The following is a 14885-nucleotide window of genomic DNA, read 5'->3' on the forward strand; positions in this document are numbered from 1 at the left end:
ACTTTTTCGACTTGCTTTTATGCTTTGTGTTTTCAAGAAACTGCGTATTTGTGCGTACTGAGCTATATTATACTCTGGGGACTCCCTACATGTTGATTACTTTCGTTTATATGTTAAAACGTATCATTAAGTACGTATGATACTTAACTTAACCCTCGGAAGCCTTTATGACCGTTAGTGTCACTTGACGTTTTTAACAAACTGCGTACTGCGTACACGTTTAACTTATGTCGTAATCAGAATGTTATTGTGACGCCCCGTACCAAATCATCATGTACGGACCATCAACAACAGGATCATTACAAGGTTAAGTACTATATGCGTTTTCAAAAAGAGTTTGCATTCATAATTAAAAGTGATGTCAAACCAACATCGAAAGTTTTACAATCCAAAAGTATGCTTCACTAAGTAGAAGCAATAAATAAGTGTACGTGACCCCAAATGGTCATTACAAGTCATAATTCAAAAGTACTAGTGTTTGAATGCAAAGTAAAGTAGTTCATGCGTGGACAACTCTAAGCAGCGGGTGTCTACAGCACAACAAGTAAGACAGCGGAAGCAACCTCAAGCACCTGAGAAATACATGCTTAAAAATGTCAACACAAAGGTTGGTGAGCTATAGTTTAAGTATAACAGTATGTAAGGTAGGCCACGAGATTTCAGTGCTACAAAGAGCGTTTCAAAACAGTATGATAAAGTATATGTTAAACGTGGGCACTTGGTAACTAACTTAACGTTTATACCCCCTGAAAGTACACTTGGCAAGTGCGTATGTCTACGAAGTATTAAACACTCGTTAAATGCTAGCGCGACTAGCCCGAGTGGGGATGTCAAAACCTATGGATCCATATCTAAGATTCGCGTTCACCGGTTCATAAACCAATGATTAAACGTTACCGAGCTAAAGGGAATCTTTCTGCCGTTATATAACCCACACATATATAAAGTTTAAGTACTCGTGCCTAGTATGTAAAACATAAAATCCGCATGTATTCTCAGTTCCCAAAATAAGTTAAAGTAAAAAGGGAATGCTATAACTCACAATGATATGTAGCGGTAAAGTAGTAGTCGGGAAAGGTGTGCAAGTAAACGGTCCGAAGTCCTCAACCTAAGTCAAATAGTACTAAGTCAGTAAATCATCTTAATAGGTTTAAAAGTATGTAATTAAGGTCTTAAGGGTCATCATCAATCATCATTAAACAAAAGGCGTAAAGTAGGTTTCGTTTATGAAAGTAGTTTAAAACAAAGTCTGACTTCAGTCAGTCACCACGGCCTCTACCCTTACTGAATTAAGGTGAGACCAGTGGCCATGGCTCCGGCTATGAGTCCCTTAAATGAGGTAAAATTTACAGAAGCAAACTCGTCTTCGTTTAACCGTGGTGACGGTTTAAGTGCGAGTAGGTCTGAAATTTCTGCACAACGTTAATGGACATAGTGACGATCGGAGAGCCATAAATCCTAAACCGTAACTCGGATTAAGACGAGTCCTATATGAAAAGTTATCTACTCAAAAAGTTCTATCTAAAAATAAAGGTTAGAACAGCCCAGGTCTACTGGTCTGTTCCAGAAGCATCAGGTCAGAAAGTTTTGGACAGAAACAGTAAGTTTAAAAGGGTTCCGGTGGTCTTGGTGTTTGATGTTCATCATGGTTCTCATCCTTGATGCATATAGCTTCAAGTGTACAACTCATTGATGTATCTACATCCTCTTAAACAAGTCTTGACCATCATAACCCTAGTGCAAGTCTAAGACATGAAGCACAACTCACTTAAGAGTTGCATGTAGTTTGATGAACCAAAGTTACATCAAAGTCTTAGGTTTGACACTTATATGAACTATAAAAGAAATATTGAACTATAAACTTGAAAGTTAACTAACTAATCAAGATCATAAGTAGTAGAACATAGTTCTTAGTTTGATCTTGAAGATCCAAGACTCAAAAGTCTAGATCCAAAGTTATATTTAAAGAAAACTTATTTGTGTGTTCTTGAACTTTCAAAGTTAACTTAATTTGTTCAAGAGATATGAGATCAAGACTAACTTGTAGTACTTGACCATATACACTAACTACATGAAATTAAAGTGCATAAATTGAAGAAGTAAACTTAAATAAACAAGAAAAGGTTCATGGTTTGTTCATACTTTTAAAGATTCAACCAAGGTTTGATCTTTAAGTAAAGTAAACTTTAAGTTTACTTCAAGAACTACAAGTATGAATTTAACAACTATGAACTTACAACCTTTGAAACAATAAATGTAGAATCATAAACTAGTGAGTTTATGTTCTTGTGTTCTTGTAAAACAAGATAAAAGAAGAATCAAACTAGAAAGTTTATTCTTGTAACATGTAAGTAAGTAACAAAGTAACAAAGTAACAACAATTAACAACTACAAACAAATAACTACAAAGAACAAAAATGATGATGATACATGTGTATGTGTATACGGTTTTACAAAGAAAAAAGGAAGGAAGAAAAGCTTCAAGTTACTTACAAGAACTAAAGAGAAAAGAGAGAAAAAAATTGAGAGAATTAAGTGTGTGTTTTGAATGAGAGGAATACAAGTGAACTAGTGAAAGAAGTAAGCAAAGTTTGAAACAAAAACCACTCCTTGGGCACCCATAGGCCACGGCCTGCAGTAGCAAAAGGGAGGAGAGATGTGTTCAATGGTTACAAGCATGTAAAGTCTTAAAAGTGTGGATATAAGATGTGTTTGCATGGGGATTACATGGTAACTAGATTCCTTATGAGATAACTAACTAGTTCAATCTCTAAGTATTACTTACATTTGCAAGACATGGGCTAATAAACCCATTTAAGATGTAGGGTGGGCTTATGAGTCTTATTCATGAGTCCATTACACTAACAAAGCCCAAGTTCAACTAATTAACAATTAAACCCAATTAAAGCCCAAGTAACTAACTAACAACCTTAGTTAATTAAAATGATTAATAAATTTAATCATGAATGTAAATAATATCTAAAAATATTATTCGTGAAAGTTCCGGGTGTCACAAAGACGTTTCGGGCACTTAAAAGTCAAGTACGGGCAATCATGGTAACATGTAAATGTAATAACATACATTCATTTAATCACACGTATTAATAATAATAATTATTAATAAATTAACGTTGAAAATTCCAGAGTCGTTACATTACCCACCTGTTAAAGAAAATTTCGTCCCGAAATTTAAGCTGAAGGTGATGGAGGAGTCGGGAAAAGGTGAGGATACTTCCGCATCATTTGATCCTCTCGCTCCGAAGTAAACTCAGGTCCTCATTTGGCATTCCATCGTACTCGGACGATCAGAATCTTGTTGCGTTTCAAAGTTTTGATCTCACGATCCATAATCTCAACAGGTTCTTCCACAAAGTGAAGTTTGTCGTCAATCGTAAGTTCCTCAAGTGGTATGATAAGTTCCGGTGCAGCAAGACACTTCTTCAAGTTTGACACATGGAAGGTAGGATGAACTGAGCTCAATTACCCTGGTATATCCAAATGGTAAGCAACGGGTCCAACCCGTTCCAAGATTTCAAAAGGACCAATGTATCGTGGGTTCAACTTTCCACGTTTTCCAAAACGGATCACACCTTTCCAAGGTGCAACCTTTAACATTACACGGTCGCCGACGTTGAATTCAAAGTCTTTACGTTTAAGATCGGCATAACTCTTCTGACGATCGCGGGCAGTCTTAAGTGTAGCTTGAATCTGAGCAATCTTCTCCGTGGTTTCGTGGACTACCTCGGGTCCGGTGATTTGCTTTTCGCCTACTTCGGCCCAACAAATAGGAGATCGGCACTTACGGCCATACAATGCTTCAAAAGGTGCAGCATTAATGCTTGAGTGATAACTGTTGTTGTATGAGAATTCGGCGAGTGGCAAATGCCTTTCCCAGGCCTTTCCAAAATCAATGACACATGCACGCAGCATGTCCTCCAAGGTCTGAATCATTCGTTCACTTTGCCCGTCAGTCTGAGGATGATAAGCAGTACTCATGTCGAGACGAGTTCCCATGGCTTCTTGCAAAGAACGCCAAAATCTAGAAGCAAAACGGGGATCGCGATCGGAGATGATCGATAAAGGTACACCATGACGAGATACAACCTCCTTAATGTATAATTGAGCAAGTCTTTCCATCGTATCTGTTTCCTTCATCGCTAGAAAGTGTGCAGATTTGGTAAGGCGGTCAACGATAACCCAAATAGTATCGAATCCGCCCACCGTCTTCGGCAGCTTGGTAATGAAATCCATTGTGATCCTTTCCCACTTCCATTGTGGGATCTCCGGCTGTTGGAGTAAACCAGAAGGTCTCTGATGCTCAGCTTTTGTGATGACCCGGGAATTTCCGACCAAATTTAAACTTGATCTTTATTTGATTTCGACACGATAAGCAAAGTCTGTAATGTTGAGTCTCAAAAATTTCTGAACTGTTTCTACGAAATCATTTGACATTTGATTACTCCCGAAGATTCACGAACGATTGTATGTAAATAAATATGTAAATAAATAAATATAAATATAAGGGTTTATACATAATATTATGAGATTAATAAAATACACTTTAATCAATTAAAAATTAAAAATTAAAAATATATATATATATATATATATATATATATATATATATATATATATATATATATATATATATATATATATATATATAAAATAATAAACAGGATAAGTAAGTATTATCAAAATGAATAAATATATGTAAGATTTCTGTACGTATATTATAAGATATATAACTTTATAAATATTAAAGCATCAATAAAGGTTATTATATATATGAGCATTAAATAAAACATAATTAATAATATATTATTAACAAATTAAAATATAGTTGTTATAATAAGATCATTATTACTTTCAGTACTATCCATATTAATATATATAGAATATCGTATGAAATTGATACATTTGAATTGCTATGATTATTATTGTTAATATTTTTGTTATCATGGTTAATATCATTATTATTGTAACTTGTAGTAAAGTTATAATTTTAATTATTGTGATTATTATCGGTAATATTATTAGATATTGTTATTACCATTATTATTAAAGAGTTATTAGTATTAATATTATAAATTATTATCATTATCATTATCATTATTATTAATTAGAAAATAATACATTTTATTATTATTAACATTAATAATAAAATTATCATCACTCTTATTAGTATCATTATTTTTTTTATTATTAATATAAATATAATAATAATTATTATTAGTAATACATTTATTAGTTATTAACATTTAAACTATAAAAACCAAAACAAATCGTACCATATTGTTATGTGTAGCAATCAAACTGTTTTAAATTACTAACCCTGTCTCCAAATGCATTACAAGTCAAAATTGAACAATCAGATACAACCAAATTCGGTTCTCAATCCCTTTCACTTTTTCATGTATTTATTAATTTATTTTTCTTTCCTTCCTGAGTCATTTTTTTTATATCAGAATTATACATATATAAATAAGTATCGATCCTTCAGTTATTAAGGGAATCCAATTAACTTTCCTTCTCCATTAATAAATTTTAACAGCAAATGTATGATTTTATCTGTTAATAAAAACAATTTTTTTTTAAAATTCGTATGTCTCTGCTCGTACAACCTTTTACTCAAAATTCGGTTGGTAATTAAACGTAAAAATCTATTAAAGCAGTTTTGTTAGGATTCTTACACTCAATCTTTCTGCAAAGTTTCATCCCTCAATTCTTTATATCAAGCTACAATTGTTGAGTCAAAGTTTTTGGAGTAAAAAGTCAAACAATTTTTCTTGATCAAATTCGAGTAATCTGTTGCAATTGAAGTTAAATTGATGAATTCTAAAGTTTCTATAGATCATTTAAAACATACTTCATGTTGAAACCTTTATCTAAAACGTGGTAAATCGCAAGATCAATTTTTTTTTCCTTGAAGACAGCGACGAGCAGAGGTTGTTTTTTTTATTTATTTTTTTTTTTTTCAAACCAATTAATCTCACTTAATCATTTACATGTTGGAGATTAAATCCTAGAGTCAAGAGTAATTATAATTAAGGTTAAAAGGAATTGGTTCGGTGTTGGTTGGAATTGAAGAAGATGAACATGGAAGGAAAATAATACAGTTTATATATTTCTGAAATGGGTATTAATCAGGAAAATGGGCAATAGCCCAATGCTTAGATGGTGTTGGGTATGAACGGGAGGTTGCGGGTTCGAGTCCCGTATCGGGCAGTTTATCTCTTTTTGTTCCTAAGGTATAATTTTATATTTATTATTATTATTAATACTAATTATTATTATTATTATTATTATTATTATTATTATTATTATTATTATTATTATTATTATTATTATTATTGCTATTATTATTATTAACATACTTATTGTTATTATGTCAAAAATGTTATATTATTAACAAAAGGATTATTAATATATTTTATGATATTATTATTACCACTACTAGTATTATACTTATAAATTATTAATATCATCATAAAAAAAAATTATTATTATTATTATTATTATTATTATTATTATTATTATTATTATTATTATTATTATTATTATTATTATTGTTATTATTAGTATTAATACAAATGTCATGAGTATTGATATCGTTTTAGTATTAGCCTTAAGTATTATTATCATTGTTATTATCATTATTATGTTTATTATTATTACTAGTAATATGAGTATAATTACTAATAATATTATCTTTATTAAAAATATAAATATTAGTAATATATTATTAAACTTATTTTATTATGATTAGTTGTAAAATGGATAGTTTTATATAAAAATACAATACAACGATAATAAAATTTACATACCACTACACTATTATTATTAGAATGATAATTACTAAGCTATATATATAAAAGGTATCAATTAATACGTAAATATATATTGTTATCATATATAAACTCTAATATATATTTTTGTAACATATTATAAAGAATGGTAAAACATTATTTATATTTATGTATAAACTAAATATATTAAATTGATCTAAATAACAAATGATAAAAACAAGTACATTATTAATAATAATTTATATAAACTTGCTCGATTACAATTATGTGTATTAATAAATAAACAAATGATATAGGTTCGTGAATCCGAGGCCGACCATGCATTGTTCAATATAGTCATATGTATTTTTACTACAAAATACATTAGGTGAGTTTCATTTGCTCCCTTTTTAAATGCTTTTGCAATATATATTTTTGGGACTGAGAATGCATGCGCTTTTATAAATGTTTTACGAAATAGACACAAGTAATCGAAACTACATTATATGGTTGGATGATCGAAATCGAATATGCCCTTTTTTATTAAGTCTGGTAATCTAAGAATTAGGGAACAGACACCCTAATTGACGCGAATCCTAAAGATAGATCTATTGGGCCTAACAAACCCCATCCAAAGTACCGGATGCTTTAGTACTTCGAAATTTATATCATATCCGAAGGGTGTCCCGGAATGATGGGAATATTCTTAAATATGCATCTTGTTAATGTCGGTTACCAGGTGTTCACCATATGAATGATTTTTATCTCTATGTATGGGATGTGTATTGAAATATGAAATCTTGTGGTCTATTAAAATTATGAAATGATTATTTATGCTAAACTAATGAACTCACCAGCCTTTTGGTTGACACTTGAAAGCATGTTTATTCTCAGGTACGAAAGAAATCTTCCGCTGTGCATTTGATCATTCTAAAGATATTACTTGGAGTCATTCATGACATATTTCAAAAGACGTTGCATTCGAGTCGTTGAGTTTATCAAAGATCATTATTAAGTCAATTATAGTTGGATATATTATGAAATGGTATGCATGTCCGTCAACTTTAGATGAAATGAAAGATTGTCTTTTCAAAACGAATGCAATGTTTGTAAAATGTATCATATAGAGGTCAAGTACCTCGCGATGTAATCAACTGTTGTGAATCGTTTATAATCGATATGGACTTCGTCCGGATGGATTAGGACGGGTCCTTTCAGTTGGTATCAGAGCGGTGGTCTTAGCGAACCATGTCTGCATTAGTGTGTCTAACTGATAAGTCGTTAGGATGCATTAGTGAGTCTGGACTTCGACCGTGTCTGCATGTCAAAAGTTTTTCTTATCATTTTGTGTCGAAAATTTCCTGCTTATCATTCTTAGAGAATCACTTGCTTATCATCCTTAGTCTAGACACATCTTATTGCATTAATTGCATGATTAGTGTACAGACAAAAATTTATATCTTAGCATATCTGCTAATTCATACCTTAGCGTACCCGTTATTGTTACCGATGCCTGACAACTTCCGTAGATTCCTCCGTAACTTATGGGATTTTAGTATTATATATGCATATGTAAATTATGTAGTGCAGGGTACTAATCTATATCCTATAATCTATTTCTTATCGAAAATCCTTCATCTGATCGTACGGGATGAATCCCTAAACCAGTTCGAGACCCTCAGATTCTGATAAGCTATTCCGATAGTTATTCCGACAGCTATTCCAACATAGATGTTCACCTAAGCTCCGAAAACAGCGTCATCAGCATGAATCAACCAATCAGCCATTATCAATTCATCTGATGGGTTCGTAGTCGACTTAATTAATGGAAACGCGCAAAAGGCAATCCCTTCCACCAACCAAATTCACCTCTTGACAATGAACCTGAAGCGTTTACCGGCGAACCTGTTCGAGACACCATTTTCAGTCTCATTTCCGGGGTAACTTGACAAGATTATATCCTATCCACAATTCTGAACCTTATTCATCCGCTCGTTCCGACCGACAATCATCCCGAGATAATAGAAGAAATTAGCGAACTTCGCGCTCGAATAATCAATTCGGAGAATATGGTGCAAAATGTACCAGCTTCAGCAACATCACTGGCACCAACAGTACAATCAATAATAGCACCAGTACCATCAACAATCCATGCTTCAATATCATCATCTGTACTTTGAGTATGATCTTCGTTCGACATGTCGAATATGTAATCTCTAAAATTTTAATGATTATTTATTCTAGTTCCAACTGAAAAGCAAATGAGTTTAATATCATATTAACTCATTAAATCCATGAATACATCTGAAGAAAATATATATGTATATATGTTTTCATAAAGATTGTAATTAAAAATTCTATTGTACAAACTGTTAATGGTGAAAATATTTTAACGAGTAGGTAATACCCGAGGAATATTTAGATTTCGCATTAATTTACACTGTACATTCTTCGAATCTGATTCAACAGTCATTTACTATCCTACTTACATCCACCGATATATAAATCCGTTCACCACAGAATAACCATATTCATCCAATTACATATTTGGATTTTGACCTATCAGAATCCAACAAGTGGCATAATGAAGAAATAATGGACACAATAAAAATTGATTAGAAACAGATTAATTAACAATATGAAATTCTATTAAGAATCCACGCTAACAAAATCCTAGCTAACTGTTCCTAGCTAACTGTTAATTCCGTATTACCATTTAATTATCGCAATTTATTTATCGCAGTTTATTTATCGCAATTTACATTCTTGCAATTTTATTTATCGTCATTTAATTTCTGTTATTTACTTTACGCACTTTAATTATCGTCATTTAATTTCTGTTATTTACTTTACGCACTTTAATTATCGTCATTTAATTTCTGTTATTTATTTTACGCACTTTAAATATCGGGACACGTATACAAGGTTTTGACATATCATATCGACGCATCTATATATATTAATTGGAATCACCATAGACACTCTATATGCAGTAATGATCGAGTTCTATATACAGGGTTGAGGTTGATCCTCAAATAATATATATACTTTGAGTTGTGATCGAGTCTGAGACATGTACACGGGTCACGATATTTATTAATTAATTCGAATATTATATATTAAACTATATATGAATTACTGGACTGTTACTGTGGACTATCAACTGTGGACTACCAACACTGGACAATTAAAATGAATTAAAATATTGATTATAATATATGAAACTAAACAATTCTTCAAGTTTGCCACTTGATTTCATTTTAAACCTCATTCATATCATCACAATTACAATCTGCGTTCAAACCTTTCATGATTCTTGAAAACACCTCAATCGATAGGATGAATCAACCGCACTTCATCTACGGAAGAAAAGATTGATGCATTTAGTTATGCATCTGAAAAACTCTCGGAAACTGAGTAAACGTTTAACACATAGTCGTGATAATTCCTTTAGTGTTATTATTACCCAAAATAACTTGGTAATTCCTTTCAAAGTAGCAAATTTTGTCACAGCTCCAGCAAATCAACTTCGACTTTTCGTTCGAAACAACTTTATTATCACCTTGATTTATATGTATGCTCTTTTATTGTTACCAGGGAACCTTTTATATTCCACCATATTACCGTCAGCGTTTAATCATCTAAAAAAAAAAAACACAATTCTCTTGAAATCACCTCAGATCGATAACCAATGATTCAGATATGGTAGCAGTAAATGTAGAAGAATCGGCAAGCAGTACTTTGAAAATTCACATCATATCTACATCAACAGTTATATGTATAACATTTATCTCTTAGAATAATGATCTTCCATTCTGAAATTCTGAAGAGCACCCAGTCTGCGAACCAATACTCTGAATTTTGAAAAGTTGAATGAAGCAACAAAAACTGTAAACGACCTTAATCGTCGAAAGTTTGATGATAAAGAATAGAATGTTGGAAAAGCTCAGAAAAGTTGAAACTGGAAAACGGATTGAGCTAACCACGAAGGAGACCAAGGACAAATACAAGGACCAAACCCTATATTCAAAGAATTCAGGTAATTCTGAATTCGATGAAATCTTTAGAGAATATCTTGCTCCGAAGTCATGTTAAAATCTTGCGGAAAATCTTTCTCCATCAACCATCGAACTTAGAAATTCCAAAATATCATCATCAATATCTTCGAATATTTTTGAGGATATTTTCATAAATATTCTCGTGCTTCCTGTGTATCATTATATTGGAAACATTCAATAGAAAATTTAGTACCGAAAAGCAGATTATGCGAAACTAGGAAGAAAACCGTGGAAAAATCACAAAGAATAAGTTTGACTTCAAAGAATCCAAATGATTCAATATCTGCTAAAGTCTTTAGTGAATATCTTGCTCTTTACTCTAAATCCTTGCAGATAATAGTTTCTATCATCCTCTGATCTTAGATATTCCGAGATATTATCGTATCTTTTATTGTAAATATCCTCCATATTTCTGGAGATATTTTTATAATTATTCTTATCTGAAATCATTAATCACTTCGTGCTATCAGTATTACATCATATAGAAACTATTAGTTTCTATATTCTGTAAACTTTCGAGCTTAAAATATGAATGTTATTGAAGTAATGTTGGGAACTGATGCATGAGTTAGTATAATATAATGACACTTGATCAACGTGATTATATTACAGTAAGTCATGTTGAGTTTCTAAATGGAACTTGATGATTCACAGATTATAATGTCATCATGTGCCATGTTACACGACTCGTTCATTCTACTTCACCTCCGAACATATCAAGAAAATATATTCTTGATAGTTCTATTCTCAGTGATTATGGTAATTTGACAAATCAAACCGTGCTATCACATTCCTTCCTGCTTAGAACATTATAATCATTCGAAACTCTATATCTACAAATTCTGGACTATCATTCGCTTGACTTAAAGTCGGGAAGAGAAAACAAAAGCATAGAACTACGAAATATAAAGGAGGATATAAAGCCGATAACAACACGTAAATTACAAACCGTGTATGTCAATGTTTATCACAACATAAAGACACGGGAGAATTAAAAACACGATAACCCCAAGGGAGAAGTAGAAGAAAACAGAATCCTCCGGTGGAAGTTGGAAAAGGAGAATGATTGTGGCGATAGTCAGGATAAGGACAAGGATCAGAACTGAATTAAGCATTTTCATAAAATCTTTTGGATGTATGAACTAAGAAAGAAAGTATAGGAATGGTGAGAAAAATGGAACGAAAGAGCTTAATTTATATTGGAAATATCAGACAGAGTAATCGAGGCAGATCACTGTATTTAATTATAGAGATCTTAATTTCCTTATTCGCCGAAGAATCAAATCTTTTAGATTTCGAAGATTTTCTTTAACTCCCTTGAATTCCGGAATTCAAGCAAAACCACGTCAAAATTTAAGACACACCTTATTTTTTAATTTCCACCGTGACTACGTCAACAGTTAAATCTCTATCTCAATCTGTTGTGACAGCTTCATTCGTACGCTTCACCTAATCGAATCGTTTTATCTATATTAGTCAATAATGATAAAACTCAATATATCAACTCATAATTGTCATGAAAACATTTTTATTGTTAGTCATGACCACCTCACTCAAATTTCGGGACGAAATTCTTTAACGGGTAGGTACTGTGATGACCCGGGAATTTTTGACCAAATTTAAACTTGATCTTTATTTGATTTCGACACGATAAGCAAAGTCTGTAATGTTGAGTCTCAAAAATTTCTGAACTGTTTCTACGAAATCATTTGACATTTGATTACTCCCGAAGATTCACGAACGATTGTATGTAAATAAATATGTAAATAAATAAATATAAATATAAGGGTTTATACATAATATTATGAGATTAATAAAATACACTTTAATCAATTAAAAATTAAAATATATATATATATATATATATATATATATATATATATATATATATATATATAAAATAATAAACAAGATAAGTAAGTATTATCAAAATGAATAAATATATGTAAGATTTCTGTACGTATATTATAAGATATATAACTTTATAAATATTAAAGCATCAATAAAGGTTATTATATATATGAGCATTAAATAAAACATAATTAATAATATATTATTAACAAATTAAAATATAGTTGTTATAATAAGATCATTATTACTTTCAGTACTATCTATATTAATATATATAGAATATCGTATGAAATTGATACATTTGAATTGCTATGATTATTATTGTTAATATTTTTGTTATCATGGTTAATATCATTATTATTGTAACTTGTAGTAAAGTTATAATTTTAATTATTGTGATTATTATCGGTAATATTATTAGATATTGTTATTACCATTATTATTAAAGAGTTATTAGTATTAATATTATAAATTATTATCATTATCATTATCATTATTATTATTATGTGATGACCCGGAAATTTTGACTAAATTTAAACTTAATCTTTGTATGATTAACATTTCTGACACGATAAGCAAAGTCTGTAAAACTGAATCTCAAAATTTTTGAAATACCTTCGGTTGTTTTCGACGATTCGCGAACAATTATATGTAAACAGATACATATATACTATAACATGAAAAGGTAACAATGTATTAATTGTTTGATACCGTACATTAAACTTAATGGTTTAAATATCTATTTGAATATATATGATAAGTTGAGATATTTATTATTAAAATTTATTTATAAATAACTTCCAATGTGTATTTAAAAATTGATTTATGTATATTAAAAAGATATATACATATATATAATAAACGATAGTAACATTCGTTTATTGATTCGATTGATATTTAGATAAGTTAAATAAAGCGTTTAAGATGAACCAGTAAAACACTAATTTGCTACAGTGTTTTCCAATTTGCCACATTACTCAAAATGCTACAGTGTTTTCGAAAATCACTATTTGCTACAGTGAAATTGACTTTGCTGCAGTGAATTGCTACAGTAAAAATTGACTTTGCTACAGTAACTTTGCTACAGTGGTATATTTTATGGATAACTTAAGGCTATATTTTGACAAAGGTACGTGTCACGAAACGTAAAATGCAAGTTTTCTCAGCGTACGAAAGGACATTCGAAAAACCAGAACCGGGACATAAGTCGAGTGATGACGTACGACTTATCGGAACAAAAATTACAAGTCAACTATGCACGTGAATTTAATATAATATATAATTAATTATTTAAATTATATATATTATATTAATAATTAATTATGTCGACGAGCTAAATTACAAAACAATGTGAGCTGTCCCTGGTCCTCATGCGAGTCGCATGGCCAGAAGGCCATTTCCATGCGAGTCGCATGACTCCAGATTTCAGGCCAAGTGCTATAAATTCTCGAGTTTTGGCCAGATAAATCACACACATATTATTTTTACTCCGTATTTATTTATTTTATTATTATTATTATTATTATTATTATTATTAATAATAAGATTATTATTAATCTTATTATTTTTATTATTAGTGTTATTATTTTTGCGATACAAATATAATAATGTACATAAAATATTACGACGGAGTGCTGTCCAAGTAATTTTCAAAATGAGCTTTCGAGCAAGCTAGAGCTAAGGAAATTATGGGTTATTGCCAAGGAGGTTATTGGTAATGTTCGGGGGTATTTTTTTGTGAATCAAACCTCGTGTTTATCATCTCCGATGCGTCTACGTGCTTTCCTGCAATATTGTATATCAATATTAAACAGTGAGTTCATATGATCCCTTTTTCAAATTATATTTTTGGGCTGAGAATACATGCGCAGTTTTATAAACTGTTTTACTAAATGGATACAAATACTAAAACTGATTTTGTGTGAGTTTCATTACTCCCATTTTATATATATTTTTGGGACTGAGAATACATGCGCTGTTTTACTAAATGGATACAAATACTAAAACTGATTTTGTGTGAGTTCATTTGATCCCTTTTTACATATATTTTTGGGCTGAGAATACATGCAAATGCTTTATTAACCGATATACAATATTTATATGCGTGAGTTTCATTGCTCCTTTTTTAATTGCTTTTGAAATCTATATTTTTGGGCTGAGAATACATGCACTTTATTTTAAACGCAAT

This window comes from Rutidosis leptorrhynchoides, chromosome 4 (assembly GCF_046630445.1).
Source record: "Rutidosis leptorrhynchoides isolate AG116_Rl617_1_P2 chromosome 4, CSIRO_AGI_Rlap_v1, whole genome shotgun sequence".
NCBI classification, from domain to species: Eukaryota; Viridiplantae; Streptophyta; class Magnoliopsida; order Asterales; family Asteraceae; genus Rutidosis; species Rutidosis leptorrhynchoides.